A 16591-nucleotide genomic window follows, 5' to 3' on the forward strand; every position below is an offset into this window, starting at 1 on the left:
CTAGCTACGTGTTCGTGATGCAAAGGGAGATCAGCCGAACATAACGCATATACACATCGCAACCAGGACCCAAAACTGAAGCGCGAGCACGGGGACTCACCGGCGATGGGAGCCAGCAGCAAACCCCTGCTGTGGTTGCAGAGGACCAGCGGGGGTGCGAAAACGTGCCAGGGTGCCTGTGGTGGAGCAATGACGCGAGGGTGTGGGTGCTTGTGCGAGGCCAAGCCTGGCTGACCATGGTTTCCGGCTGGAAGAATGACGCCGTGTGCGGGTGTGCGGCGAGGCGCGGCGAGCAACGGCTACGCAGGGGCTGGACAAGTCCCTGAGGGTGTGCAAGCGGAGCAGCTGCGGGAGCGTGGGTCGCAGACTGCATGTGTGCGGGTGTCCAGGCACGAGCAGGAGCCCGTCTCGGACATGGAGACGACGACGGCCGAAGCCGCGCGGGTGGTGTTCCACGGCTGCTGCGCATGCAGCGCTTCGGTCTTGCGTGTGCGAGCACGAACAGAGAGGGTCGAGCAGGGAGTGGCATGATGAGGCGGCGTGTGCGAGAGAGGATTCAAAGTGGGGCGAAGTGCGAGGAACCATGGCGACTACTGCAACTACGCAACAAAATTCAGAACTCGCCGGAGCACCGAGAACACGAAGATGGCATGGATCTAGCGACGACTCCAGCGATCTAATCGTGATGGAAAAGAGCAGGGTTGGAGTTGGGTATACCTAGTATACCTTTGACATGAGGATGCGGCCGGGGACGCAGAATATCAACGGAGAGAAGGCGAGGAACTCCGGTGGACTTGCTGTCCGTGAAGAAGACGAAGGCGACGGCGACGTAGTGGAGGCGACCTAGGGCGGGGAAGAAGTCTGAACGGATGTAGTCGATGTCGAGGAAGAAGACGGACATGCCGGAGATGACTGTGGTGGCCTCCGACCACGCAGGCAATGGCGAAGCTCTCGGTGGTGCTCTCTGTTCTCTGGCTCTTGAGGAAGAAGGAGAAACAGGGGAAGGGAAAGAGGTGGCGGCGGCGAGAGGGGAAGAGGGAAACCCTAGGAGTTGCTACGGGGGTAAAAAAAGGGGGGCTGGATGGCGAGGATGGAGTCGGCCTTGCCACGGCGGCCATGTGCGCCGAGGTAACCTGGAGTTACCGTGAGAGAGGGAGTTCTGCCAAGCAGGAAGAAAGGAGGAAGGAGAGAGAATGACATGTGGGGCCAGGGTGAAAATGTGTTACGTGGAGGTGGAATTACCAGAGGGGGAGGTGGTTGGCGGGCTGGGCTATGGTGGTGCTGGACTGGGCTACGCTGGGGCTGCTGCGGGTGCGCTGAAGCTGGGCCGGGCTGCTCCTGCTACTGTTGTTTTCTATTTCTTCGAAATAGAAAAACAAAAGAGCAAATGCACAGAAGGATAGGAGAGGGGTGTATGAGAGATATAAGAATATCCCCACGACGCTGGAATTATGCACTAATTGAAATAATTGGTTTGGGCATTTTTAGAGAAAGAAAATTATCGCAAGTTTGAACTAAATTCAAACTTGAGGCAATTTTGATTCCAACCAAATCAAGTCTAAAAGAGCTGAAAATTGACAGAGAGGTTAACAGCAAGGTGTAGGGTTTGCAGGAAAAGAAGGAACATTTTTGGACAGGGAAAATGTCACATGAAAATAAATGTAATAAAGAAGAAAGGAGAAGTTTGAATGGAATAGAAACTTGGGTGAACTTGATGAATGGTCGCTGGTATGAGCATGTTGCATGAGTGAGGTGGAGATAAGAAGAAAGGGGGGGGGGTCACAGAAGATCACACAACAAGATTTCAAGATGCAAACCAAGGCATGATTCTCATGATGCAAATGCAATAAAATGACATTTGCAATATCATGAAACATAGAACAAAGCAAGGATGGTGCAATGCAATATAATATAAGATGAACATGATGCAAGAAGGAAAAATGACAAAGCACTCAACAAGGTCATGGCATAACATATATGAATGAAATATGCAAAACAATTATGATAATGCAACAAACATAAGTCGGAGTTCCACTTGTTGGATACTACTACTACTACTAGTTTCCTGTTTTTCCCATGTTTCTTGTCCCTTTCTGCAAGTGTTTCCTGTCCAATCGCAGTTGAGGTACAAGCCAACAAGTGGAAGGAATGTTGTTGTTGAAACTGTTGCTCAACTCATGGATCCTGTAACTTAACTGGGGACTGGGCTAGTTAATTCCATCTTTTTTATTTGTGCTTTCGTATGAGCTCTGCATCATTAGTCTATCTACTTGATAAAATCAGGATTGTTAGCTTGTCGTCCTTCCTCTCGATTGGGTGCCCCTGATTAACTCATCTTTGTTATGCCAGGCCAGCTATCTTCAAGTCAAGTCCCAATGGGTGGGCGACAGGGCCAGAAGGAACGACATTGCACAACTCTGATGAGGATGGAGATGAGGATGATGATATGCCGCCACTTGAGGCAAACACGAACGGAAATAATACCATTTGACATGCATTCCGATACAGAAAGTGACTCTGATTCTTGAACTGGTAGATGCCTTGGGAATAGTACATCGTGGACAGTGTCTCCCTATGGTTACCGTCCACCTATACACCACACCTGATGTATTTATGCTCGTCGAATTTGGGCACGACATGATAAACTTACTGCCCAATCTGTCAAAGATATAGTCAGTGCGTTTTGTCTGACATTAAGTGGCAGGGTATGTTGAGGCCTGTCACCTGTAGTGTAATATGAAGAAAACAAGAATGTTCCATATGTTGCACCTAGCTTATTGTGGATGTTATTGTGCAAGTGGTGTTTCCTGTCTGCTTGCTTTTTCACCTTGAAAGTCGATCGAAAAGGACCGAGCAAGCTAGCTTTGCTTTGCCCTGCCTAGTTAATTACAGTTGTACTAGGTCTCAAGATGCTGCCACAGCTGCACAAGAAACAAATTCACCGATTTTGACTATTGAAGTCACACAAAAGATTCACTGATGAACAACTCTGGCCATATGAGAGCCTCAACAAATTAAGCTATCTTTAGAGGAGCATAATATATACTTGTATTATAGGTGCTCTGCATTTGTCTAATAGTTAAGTATGGGTTCATTCTCTTCTTGGTGCATTGTTAATATGTTTGTTACTTATTAAATCTTTAATACTGTGCTTTGACTTCGGTAGAAAGTAGTGATGATATTATAAATTGGCATTCCCTTTAATAATTCTTTTCCAGTTGCCCAACTCCTCTCTGAATATGGTTTTAATCACCACTAAGCAATGTTATCTTATTAATCTCATGTGCAGAAGGTGATGGAGGAAGGGGCCGTGGTCGAGGCCGAGGAGGCCGTGGACCATCTCCACAAGGGGACCTCCTCAAGAGTAGATTGGCTGGGCCGTCGACTATTGAATGCGACAAGTCTCATCTTTGCTAGATTAATGCCTGTTGTAACTTTATCTGGTTAGGTTTATGTTCAAAGTTGTAGAGTGACTCAGTGTGGGGGATGAGGCTAGTTATAGTATGATTTTGTAGCTAGGTTAATTCTTCCATGCATCTTGAACGTGTTTATCATCAAATCTACTAGCTCATAAAGTTTGTTTATGATGTTGTTGAATGCCCTATTCGTGAATGGTCAATCGTTGGTATCTACTAGCTTAGTTTGTGATTTAGTATCCCGAGGATGCATGGTAGCTGGAATCAAATTGCCTGGCATGCTGGCGATTTAAAGTATTCCTCCTTTGGCATGGCTTGATCAAGATTTGTGGGCTTGTGCACACATGAACAACATACACTTGAAAATACCAAGGATTTGTTTGCTCTGCCTACCATTCTGGTTGAGAAAGAATTTGTTGGTGGCGTGTGGACGTTGCCTGATATGCTTTGATGGGCTGAATCCAAACCGGGTATGCTTGATGTGCTGAGCCAACTTTTCTTCTCATACTTTGATGGCTTAATTAATTACTAAACAGTATAACTGAGCTAGCTAGGAGCCACCACAACACTTTGCCATCGCTAGCCGTCCAATTATTAGATGGATCTACAACGCTTTGCCATCGCTAGCAATTAAGTCAATCGCTTTCTGTTTTGACGTTCTGGTATTTATTCTGGGCCGCTGCTCCATCGAGCTAGCTGGGCGAGCTGTGATTGATCCGGCCGCGAATGCTTACTGGGAAGTGGCCGTGAGCACTGCTAATGCTTCAATCTCCAAACATTTATTTGTGAGATAATTGCTCTTACTTATTTGTCCCAGGAAACAGTAACTCCAAAAAAATTGTCCCAGGAAACACTTTTATATCCACCCCGTTGAGCTAAATTGTGAGATTCTTTATCACCATGGAATGAGGTTAATGTGTTTTATTTTTTACCTTGTCTTGTGTGCGATGCACATGCAGACATGCCCATCGCCTTTTGTTGGGGTTAAGTCAGGCATACCAAGAAGTATGTGCAAATCAACCATGGATGATTCGTTAGTCCCGTCTGGATGCTTCTTTGGTAGTGGCATTGACATACTCCCTCCGTCTAGGTGTGTATGTCATCTTATGAAAACCTAATAATCCTAAAACATTTAGGCACGATGCATTAATTTCTACCTTGTTTCTTGTTTCTTCACATATTAACCAATAAGAAACGAGGGGTGTGCATGCTTTTAATGACTTGAGACTACCAAACACGACATGCAGTGGTGTAGTTCATTACATGCAATGCTATTAATTAGCAAATAAACATTAAGGTCTCTCGTTTTCCCCTCCTCCTCGGTCACGATGGACAACTTAAGATGACTTACTCACCTAGACGGAGGGAGTAGTCAATTTATCCGTTTTTGTGTCTCTCAGTTAGTGAGGTTGGGATGTCTATCTCATATATGAACCTGTAGAAAGTCTCCCATTTTTTTCTTAAAAAAAGTCTCCCGTTATGTGAATAATTACCTCTTGATGTATATTCTCGAAAAGTGAGAAATACAAGTTTTGAACCACACTATGGGTCTGGTTTGCAATAGTCCCCGACATTGCACTACTAACCATGCTGCTTTGTGCAATTTAGTATGGATGCAGGTCAAGATGACCATTTTGTTATTGAACCATCAGATATTTCAGAAACCACCGAGAGGTTTTGAGCCCTGAAAAGTTTGATGGCCAGAAAAGTACGCAGTTCTCTCTTGCACTCTTTATGTAAGCCACGTCGTAATCATATTAGCCGATATGAGGTCTAAAGAGGGAATCTCAAACATTGTGAAAGTTGTTGCTCACTATTATATGTCTAAAAAAACTAAAATTTCCATACTCTTAGTTTCCATTTTATGTGTTATGTCGTAAGAAAAATGTTATCCACTGTGAAAATTGTTACTTGTTGTATATGCCTATGAGACAGTGAAAATGGTACTTTTTTATTGAAAATTGCCGCATGCTTGTCTCATGTATGTGAAAGAGTTCCTGAAATTATGTTGGTGATCCTTTAAAGCTTCAGCGGGTAATTGTATTTTAGAGAAGTATATTTGTTACGTGTCATTTAACCTGTCATGCCGACGTCACAACAGGACGTGCATCAAAGTTTGGCCCCTTAGCAAGCCTTATTTACTATCATATTATATTTGCATCATTGTCTAATATAGGTGTACCTTATGTAAATTTGTTTTCTTTATCTTTTCCAAATATTTACACGATATCCTAACTTCTTCAGAAACGAACAAGCGTATCAACGCGCGCTATCATGATCTAGTTAATTAGGAAGATCGATGCCTCCCAAGTGCACAACAAAGAAGCTGACAAGAGGTTTCAAGAAAAGAGGAACTCACATGATAATCTTCAAGGCTCATTTCATCTACTATTTAAATTTCTGAATTGTTCAAGATGATTTTGTATTTTTGGCTATTAATCTGTGTTTAGAATACTGTTTAATTTCTATCCACTTCATTCGCTGCTACTCATCACCTATCCTTTCAGCTGTAATGTCAGTGATTACATGACTTGTAACCGGATCTTTATTTTATGAATGAGAAACGTATTACCTCGCAAAGAAAAGCGGAGGTCATTGGATCTCATCGATCACCCCGAGCGATCGAACGAGATGGCGGCGGCGGGTAGTGGATCGCCGTGGTCGTCATTGTATTCAAATTCTTGGAATGAGACACTTGTTCTCTACTCCCATGCCTAACGGTTTGTCGATAGAGAAAGGAATTTTGCCTTATGTGCAACAGGAAGGAGAGGCAATGTTCAATATAGCAAGATACTTCTGAAAAACGTAACCTGAATTCATACATACTCATAATGGGAAGTTAAGGAAACTTCAGCTAAGATCTTCCACGGCTAGAGCCCAATATGTGAACGATGCATTTTTTCACTTGTGTTTCTTATTTGGATTCTCTTTTAATACCACCTCCAATCCAAAATAAGTGTCACACTTTTGATAGTTCAAAATTGCGACACTTATTATGGATCGGAGGGAGTATCTATTTCCTTCTTCATTTTTCTATTTTTTCTCTTTCAATTCTTTTTTTATTATCCTTTTAGTAGGAATACAGAACATATTCCATGAAACTATTCTTGAATACATGAACTTTTTCTAATGCATAATTGGTTACTTTTATATGTATGGATAATTATGAGATGAATATTTGTATTCAAATATATGTACGTTTCTATGTAGCAAAGTCTACATTTATATATAAATTCTCCATTATAAATATTTATATTATATATATAATTATCAATTATTAAGTTGATTTTAGAATGAACAAGCAATATTAAATATAGAATAGTTTTGTGGAATTGTTTGGTAAAAAATATACGAATACGAATTAACGGGTCATTGCCACTTGCCAGCCCCTTCTGAATGCCTTCAAGCACAACCCCCATATACACAACTTACAGGCGGTATAAAAGAGCTCCCAAAACTAACATCTAAGATTTGCCTCAAAAAGTAACACCTAAGATGATGCAATACTACAATGATGTATCCAGTCCAATGGCATGGGACAGTCTAGAAGTGTAACTATGTGCATGATTTTTTTCCCAATGCTATTCTATATCCACTATGTGAAAGTTTTGCAGATTTGATTTTATGGGTTGATTCCCTGTATTATATTGGCTCAATATTCCCTTTGGTGGATCCATCTCATTCCATCCTAGTTGTTATACTGCACCATCACTCAAATCTAGATATGTTCCATTATATTCTACTAGATTTCTTTGTTGGGAGTTATATTCTACTATGTTCCACCAACCAAACACAACATTACATTTAATCTTGATAATATTGTGTGACATAAAATTTTAAAAACTATATTTGTTAGATTGATAACTCTACCAGGTTCTGTAGATACTTAAATACGATAGTGACTTGCTCGTTTGACTGAGTAATACTCAATCATTTTTTGTACATATCTAAAAAAAGATTCATGACATTACAAAATATTATTCATATAGGTGCAAAGAATAATAATGTTAGAGCATAGAGAAAATAATTCTTGCATGGATCTCAACATTGGATCGATGCTACAAGTTATTGATTGAGATTTAACTAATTTCGGTCTACTAATAATTAGTCAACCAACCTAAATATTTCTTAGACAAATGAAACACATGAATGCACCACATCACATTGCAAGGAGTAAACTCAATTGTACTATAATATTAATGTTTGCTTCCATTTAGAGTAAAATCCAATGTAACATAAGTTTACACCTCCAACTTAGTTAGAATGTAAAATTTATACAATTTCATTTAGACCGTGAAAATGTATTTGTAATCTTAAAACACGGTAGTTACATATTTAATGCAACTATTTATATCTAATATAATATTAAAGATAGTACATTAAAAGTTGTATTGGTAGAATAAGACATACACTTAGGAACCGGATAAAGTATGTCAAAGTATAAATGTTCAATATAAACAAATGCAATCTTTCATTTCAACTGCTCTAGACACGAAGGGGTTTAAGATCAAAAGCCATCAAACGGGGGGGGGGGTTAAAATCATTTCTCCCGTAGCTTAAAAAAACAATTCTCCCGAAACCTACATGAAGTGATTGTTCCATCAATTCTGCTTATGATGGTATTTCTTCCTCACATCAAAGCCTATGTGACCTCCATATTGCACCCAGAACTCCCAAGCCTCATCCGAATTTCTGAACCGCATACCATCTTCGGGTATCCTGTTGCCAATTGATCCCATCGTACAACACACAATTATGCCAAATTTCACAGTGTATACTCAAATTAGAAGTACAATACTCGCTGCAAGTCTCCATATTTATTCAGAAATGTAGTGCTAACTCAAAATAGAAGTAATTCCTATGTTGAAACCACAAAGCTTAGCAGATTATAGTCTTATCGAGATGCACATAAGTACTTAACTCACTGCAAGTCACCATATTTATACCGGTGACTAGACAACCAATTATATCAAATACAACAGCAGGAGGTACATTATGGTTAGCTCTACCAGTATACAAATACCAATTTCAATTTTCTTGCCTGCATCTAAGTGCACTAATCAGAGACAGCGCGAGGAGCCTGGGCAAAGCTCGTGCACAGCGATGTCAGCTAGCTTGCCCCAACAAAAATCACTACTAAGCAAGTAATCAGACTAATCTGTAGTGAAGAATTGTCGGACGAGCCCGGCAGCTGGCTCCGCCTCTGGAACTAATGGAATAAGAGAGAGAGAGAGGGGACCTGAGAAGAGGTCACTGACGATGATGAACGGTCCCCAGCTCGCGGCGGCGCTCGTCCCCTTAATTGAACAAACTTTCACCCTTTTACACTATTTACAATATAAAGCATGATTTGAAATCGAACAGGAATAGAGTATTTGGTTACTTTGAGATATAAACCAACAAGCCTCGTGTCTAGGACCAACACTGCATAGGTGTAAAGGTAGAAATAATTTGTACTCTTTACATCGTAGCCAGAAGGGACAACTATTATGCACATGTAAATGCCTGAAGTATGAAGCAACAATAATATGCATGGATAATCACATTGCAAAATTATACACAACAAGGGTGTCATGGCTTTTCAGCCCAGCGAGTACCAGCCTGGGTCAGTTACTGCTTGTGCATGTTGTTCACCTCCCAGCTGAGCCCAGATACATCAATATGTGTTTCTATCCATTGGCCCAATTCAGTGGCTCGCTTTGGCGCAATCAGTTGCAACATAATTACAGTGTATAAATCAGTGTGATGAGAAATGAAAAAAAGAATGATTTTTCTAAACTGTAGATGATAAGGTACAACTTCATATGTAGTTATGCACGGAAGAATAGAGCAGGTAGCATGCCTTGTTATTCTCTTGAAAATCGACAGCAGTCAGCGCATAATAGGAGTTCAAGCTCTAGATTTATATATCATTAGTAGCCCATGACTTAAGACAACCATATAAAATTGATGGCGAATTGGTGAATGAACTTATGTACCTATTTATTAATTAGTATATCACACGTAGAGTTTCCATAAAGCAATTTCTTCCAATTTCAAGTAATCTACTTAACTATCTTAGGAGCAGTAGCACTTTGATGATGTAAACTGAAGTCTCACCTGAAGTCTGATGCCAATTTGCTTGCATGACAGTTCTTCAGCATTTCCAGTTTTCTAAGATGAAGGGAAATACTGGCAGATGGCAATATGCTAGCTTGCCCGGTAGTTTGTATTTTACAACACTATATACGTCAGCCACTCCATGAGAAATAAACAGAGCTAATAAGGAAGACTACGAAAGCACACTGTAGCTCCTTGCTTGATTATATAGGCATATGGGCGTATACAAATGCATGTGGCTCCTTGCTTGTAATCACAAGTGAGTTGAAGAAATATAAACATAGCTTGTAACCACCGTGAGTTGAAGAAATATGAATGTAAGGCACCTTAATTACCTTCCAGTGGCTATCCAATCAGCTTTCACATATGCGTGTCTTGCTAATCCATCAATCAAACCAGTGATTCGAGTTGGCTTTGGCTACCTAAATTACTATAAGATTCAATACATCTCAAGACAAGTGAGGTTTCCTACGTACAGGTATTGCTGTCTACCAAAGGCATGGCTAGGTGAAATATTGGTTTCAGAATTTTATAGTCTGACATTACCCTATTTGTTAAGAGGGACAACTTAAACATTAGTTTCAGTATCTGCTAGTGGTTTATATATCTTGACCAAGGACCATCTCAATATCTGACATGACCCTGTTTGTTAGAGGGACAAATGATCCACCTATTTCTTCATACATGTAGGCATCACTCACAACTTCTTAGCTTTTGAGATAACACGAACATGTTTCCGAACATTTTATCTAAGAACTTGAAAATCTAAATTAATAAAAACGAGTAAGCCGTTTCCAGGCTCATAACTACAAGGATTTTATTTCAAATCGCAGGAAAGAATAATCGATATAGCTATTCTCAATGTATACTGTTGACAAAGGTTTTAATCAATCTACCATTCGACCCACGTCATATATTTGTGTTAGAACAAAAATATTCTAAAGAATTATTTATTCTCCACTTGATCTGAAAAACCATTCATCCTCCATTGAAATTGTAATCTGCACCAAATTAATCTCACAACACAACTTAGAAGTCAAACCACCGAATGAATGATGGTTGTGTCAAAGGACAAGGCAAGGAAGATCTGAGTAACGGGAAAGAATGGCATAGCTTACCAGAAATTCTGGAATGCAAGAGCAACACACGCCACACACACGGGCAAGAACATGAAGAAAACAAACGAGAGAATGGAGATCGACGCACCTGTAACTGCAGACAGGACATGGAAGCATTGTTGCAGGTATGAACAGAGCAGAACATAGTAGCTCCCCATCAACCACGACACCAGATCAGGCCATCTCCGAGATGGAGTTCCACTGGAACTGGAAGAGGATGTGGGTGTGGACCACGTAAAGGTCCTCTGGAAGAAACTCTTACTTGAATATCTCTTTTTGAAAATCAGACAACCTGTCATAAACATCAAAGGAGCAAGTATCAGAATCTTCATGGAGCATGTGCTGTAAAATAGCACTACAACTGCAAGTAAAATAAGAGTGGTAATGTAGAGACATGTTCTTCGTTGTCAACAAAATAATTAGCAAAACATCTTTCAAGATTCCGCTTACATTTACCTAACCTTGAAAATATTTCCTATCAATAATAACATACTTTAATTTTGTTAGTTAAAACTAATGTTGGTTATTTGACAACAATGCAGGCAATGCATGCAATGTGTGAAAACCAAAAGAGATTTTCGGAGGACCCACAGCTACGTCTAACGGAAGCTGAGAAAAAAATTGTGGATGGAGAGAAGTTGCGCAAAAAGCTACATAACACTGTACTTGTAATGACATACTCTCTTCAACCCTTGTGATCCCATAGAGTATATCTGTTTTTAATATTTGTGTGGTGCAGGATCTTAAAGGAAATATTCGTGTTTTCTGCCGAATACGACCTTTAATCTCAAATGAATCACTAGCCTTTTATTTTGATGGAGCAAATGATGGAGACATTGGGATTATGAATGGAGGAACAACAAAAAAGACATTCAAGTTTGACCGAGTCTACACCCCAAAGGATGACCAAGGTATCTCTTGGTACTATGGAGCCTGTACTAGATTTTTGTTGTCTTTCACAACTGTCCTTACAATGCCAATGTTGCTAATTCTAGTTTACACTTCCAAGTAATGTTGGAGTTTACAATCATAAAATTTTCTTTGTTTGTCTAATATACAAGTTGTATCCATGAACAACTGAGGTTTACGCCGATGCATCTCCACTAGTCACATCAGTGCTAGATGGATACAATGTGTGCATCTTTGCATACAGACAAACAGGAACTGGGAAGACCTTCGCCATGGAAGGGACTGAAAGGAACAGATTAGTAAACTATAGAACTCTGGAGGAGTTGTTCAAGATTGCCGAGGAGAGAAAAGACACTGTCACGTACAACATATCAGTTAGTGTGCTTGAGGTGTACAATGAACAAATCAGAGACCTCCTTGCAACATCCCCTTCATGTCAGAAGTAAATCACTTTCCTTTAGTACCCTTCATTTTGTTTCACAATACTTCATCTAAGTACAACCACTTTCCTTCGGCATCCTTCATTTTTTGTTCACAATAGTACCATGTTGTGGTAACCTGTATATATTTGCATATATAGGTTAGAGATCAAACAAGCAGGTGAAGGATCCCATCATGTGCCCGGCATAGTTGAGGCCAAAGTTGAGGACATAAATGAATTTTGGGATGTCTTACAAACTGGAAGCAATTCGAGGGCTACAGGGTCAAACAATGTGAATGAACACAGCAGTCGCTCACACTGGTTGGTCATAATTAACATTATTTTTCATTTCTCCGTGGAGTACCTTCCTGCTTGTGGTAAAAATGGTTTGACCTTTATAATTTGTTTTCAGCATGCTTTGTATCATGGTTAGAGCAAAGAACCTGATAAATGGGGGTTGTACAACAAGTAAGCTCTGGTTGGTAGATCTTGTTGGAAGCGAGCAGTTAGCCAAGACATACACGCAAGGTGATCGGCTCAAGGAAGCACAAAATATCAACATGTCGCTTTCTTCTTTAGGCGATGTCATTTATGCTCTTGCTTCCAGAAGCAGCCACATTCCTTACAGGTTTGCACTCTGAGTCAGTAACGGGTTTGCACCTATCAGCTCCTGTTTTCTGCTCCTGTTTTCTTACTGTGTTGATACTTTTCTTGTGCACAGGAATTCCAAATTGACGCATTTGCTCCAAGACTCTTTAGGTAAATTGATCTGTTTGTTGCTCTGGAACAAATACCATATGAACAATATACAAAATATTAACCATTTCTGTTCCTCTGCATTCTCTCACTTGGCCACGCGATTAATTTGTTCTTTTCTGTTCTTCTCCACAATTGCGGTAACATGAGGCGATTCGAAAGTCGTAATGTTTGTGCAAATTAGCCCATCCGACAACGACGCGTCGGAAACCTTGAGTTCGTTGAACTTTGCTAGCCATGTCCGTGGTATAGAACTGGGCCCAGCAAAGAAGCAGGTCGACACAGCCGAGCTTCAAAAGGTCAAACAGATGGTGAGTGTTGATATTCCTGAAGCTTGTTAGTTCTGTGAATGCTTGAAGCTGAACTGATGGGTATTTCTGGTGGGTGAACGTGTGACAGCTTGAAAGGTCTAAGCAGGAAGCCAAGCTGAATGAGGAATCTTTGAGAAAGCTGGAAGAGAAGTGTCAAAATTTAGGGAATAAAGCCAAGGGAAAAGAGCAGCTTTACAAAAACTTGGAAGACAAGGTATGTCTGTGCAATTGAGGAGGAGGCTAATATTTCAGTTTCAAATATCTTGTGACTGAATCTTGTGTTGATTCTTCTAGACTGCTTTTTCTTCACTTGTAAATTATGATGATTACGTGTCTTGTAACCGGATCTTTATTTTATGAATGACAAACGTATTACCTCGCAAAAAAGCGGAGGTCATTGGATCTCATCGATCACCCCGAGCGATCGAACGAGATGGCGGCGACGGGTAGTGGATCGCCGTGGTCGTCATTGTATTCAAATTCTTGGAATGAGACACTTGTTCTCTACTCCCATGCCTAACGGTTTGTCGATAGAGAAAGGAATTTTGCCTTATGTGCAACAGGAAGGAGAGGCAATGTTCAATATAGCAAGATACTTCTGAAAAACGTAACCTGAATTCATACATACTCATAATGGGAAGTTAAGGAAACTTCGGCTAAGATCTTCCACGGCCAGAGCCCAATATGTGAACGATGCATTTTTTCACTTGTGTTTTTTATTTGGATTCTTTTTTTAATACCACCTCCAATCCAAAATAAGTGTCACACTTTTGATAGTTCAAAATTGCGACACTTATTATGGATCGGAGGGAGTATCTTTTTCCTTCTTCATTTTCTATTTTTTCTCTTTCAATTCTTTTTTTTATTATCCTTTTAGTAGGAATACAGAACATATTCCATGAAACTATTCTTGAATACATGAACTGTTTCTAATGCATAATTGGTTAATTTTATATGTATGGATAATTATGAGATGCATATTTGTATTCAAATATATGTACGTTTCTATGTAGCAAAGTCTACATTTATATATAAATTCTCCATTATAAATATTTATATTATATATATATAATTATCAATTATTAAGTTGATTTTAGAATGAACAAGCAATATTAAATATAGAATAGTTTTGTGGAATTGTTTGGTAAAAAAATATACGAATACGAATTAACGGGTCATTGCCACTTGCCAGCCCCTTCTGAATGCCTTCAAGCACAGCCCCCATATACACAACTTACAGGCGGTATAAAAGAGCTCCCGAAACTAACATCTAAGATTTGCCTCAAAAAAGTAACACCTAAGATGATGCAATACTACAATGATGTATCTAGTCCAATGGCATGGGACAGTCTAGAAGTGTAACTATGTGCATGATTTTTTTTCCAATGCTATTCTATATCCACTATGTGAAAGTTTTGCAGATTTGATTTTATGGGTTGATTCCCTGTATTATATTAGCTCAATATTCCATTTGGTGGATCCATCTCATTCCATCCTAGTTGTTATACTGCACCATCACTAAAATCTAGATATGTTCCATTATATTCTACTAGATTTCTTTGTTGAGAGTTATATTCTACTATGTTCCACCAACCAAACACACCATTACATTTAATCTTGATAATATTGTGTGCCATAAAATTTTAAAAACTATATTTGTTAGATTGATAACTCTACCAGGTTCTGTAGATACTTAAATACGATAGTGACTTGCTCGTTTGACTGAGTAATACTCAATCATTTTTTGTACATATCTAAAAAAAGATTCATGACATTACAAAATATTATTCATATAGGCACCAACAATAATAATGTTAGAGCATAGAGAAAATAATTCTTGCATGGATCTCAACATTGGATCGATGCTACAAGTTATTGATTGAGATTTAACTAATTTCGGTCTACTAATAATTAGTCAACCAACCTAAATATTTCTTAGACAAATGAAACACATGAATGCACCACATCACATTGCAAGGACTAAACTCAATTGTACTATAATATTAATGTTTGCTTCCATTTAGAGTAAAATCCAATGTAACATAAGTTTACACCTCCAACTCAGTTAGAATGTAAAATTTATACAATTTCATTTAGACCGTGAAAATGTATTTGTAATCTTAAAACACGGTAATTACATATTTAATGCAACTATTTATATCTAATATAATATTAAAGATAGTACATTAAAAGTTGTATTGGTAGAATAAGACATACACTTAGGAACCGGATAAAGTATGTCAAAGTATAAATGTTCGATTTAAACAAATGCAAGAGAGCAGCGTTTTGGCTCCCGAGCCCAGCTGCTCCTGCTATCTATACCATTCAATAGAGCATCGTGATGTGAGCCAAATTCAGTTTTTGAGGAAATACCACAGCCTATACGCAAAAGAATACATAATGTACTGACATATACCATGTACAGGAAGCCAACTGTCAGGCACTCAGCGTCCTCCCTTGACGTCTCTCTCTCTGTAATAATGGCCAGCCGGCTGCTGCCTCCGAAGCTGACCTCTCCCTCTGCTCCGGTGCTAGATCAAAGCGTCAATCCATCCTTCTCATGTGCAGGCCTGCAGGCTGCGGCAACAAACACGAGCTGGACGAAAGATTGAATTCATTATCCATTGTCCTAATGAATTTAATTACATTCACGATAATATAACGTGCTGAGATGCACTAGCGCGTTGGTCAGGAGCACTATGGATTCAATTCCTCTTCCTCCATCATGTTTCCTTCTCTCACATATCTGTAGTGTTACATGCCTACGTCTGAGCAACACGGCTTCATCGACGAGCCGGTGACGGAGGCACCTACTTAAGAGACTAGCAGCGGCTAGCTTTGTCGTGCCTTGTGCTGTTCCAAATCAGGGCTGATACTATTTGTTGGGAGGTGCAACTCTGGCTCCAAAAATTTCTAACAGGCTCATCTTCTCCGTCTGCTCTGGTGTGAGCGTACAGGACAGCCGCGTCCATGATGGATGCGGCAAAGACGGCTGCGCACCGTACGAGGGAGCCTACATGGAACTTGGGTAGCCGTCTACAAGTCGCCAAACGGCGGGCTATCGAGGGCAACTTGCCGTGCGAGCGCATCGCTTGCAGCAATGGTAGTGTCTTCGCCGCCACCGCTGACGTCCAACCGGAGGAGCAGGCGCCTGAACACGAGGTGGTGCCTTCGCGCCCATGGCGGTGACGGCGACTACCAGCATGAGCACACTTAGCAGGCTTCTTGCGTCAGGTCAAACTGTTAGAGCTGGTGCGCCTTCACTCGTCGTGAGCGTCCATGGCAGCAGCGCCGACGGCCGGCATGGGGAGCACGCGCAGGAAATCATAAGACACACCCGGTAGGTAGCAAATAAATGAACATGGGCCATCCGGCCATGTGTGGGCTGTCCTTCCAAAAAAATGACTAATACATCCACATACGGGAGTAAATACGTGCACCATTCCTAATCCCGAGGCTGACTCGTGGCATAGATATCGAGAGCATCTCAGCTCGGGCACCAAATTGCATTTCCGCAAATGCAATCTTTAATTTCAACTGCTCTAGACACGAAGGGGTTTA

General features: G+C 40.4%; 1 pseudogene; it reads left to right on the forward strand.

The window, feature by feature from the left end:
* The first annotated feature begins 939 nt into the window (after positions 1–939).
* Positions 940–16591, forward strand: part of LOC119293000 — a 22510-nt pseudogene continuing 6858 nt past the window's right edge.

This window comes from Triticum dicoccoides, chromosome 4B, assembly GCF_002162155.2.
Source record: "Triticum dicoccoides isolate Atlit2015 ecotype Zavitan chromosome 4B, WEW_v2.0, whole genome shotgun sequence".
NCBI lineage: Eukaryota > Viridiplantae > Streptophyta > Magnoliopsida > Poales > Poaceae > Triticum > Triticum dicoccoides.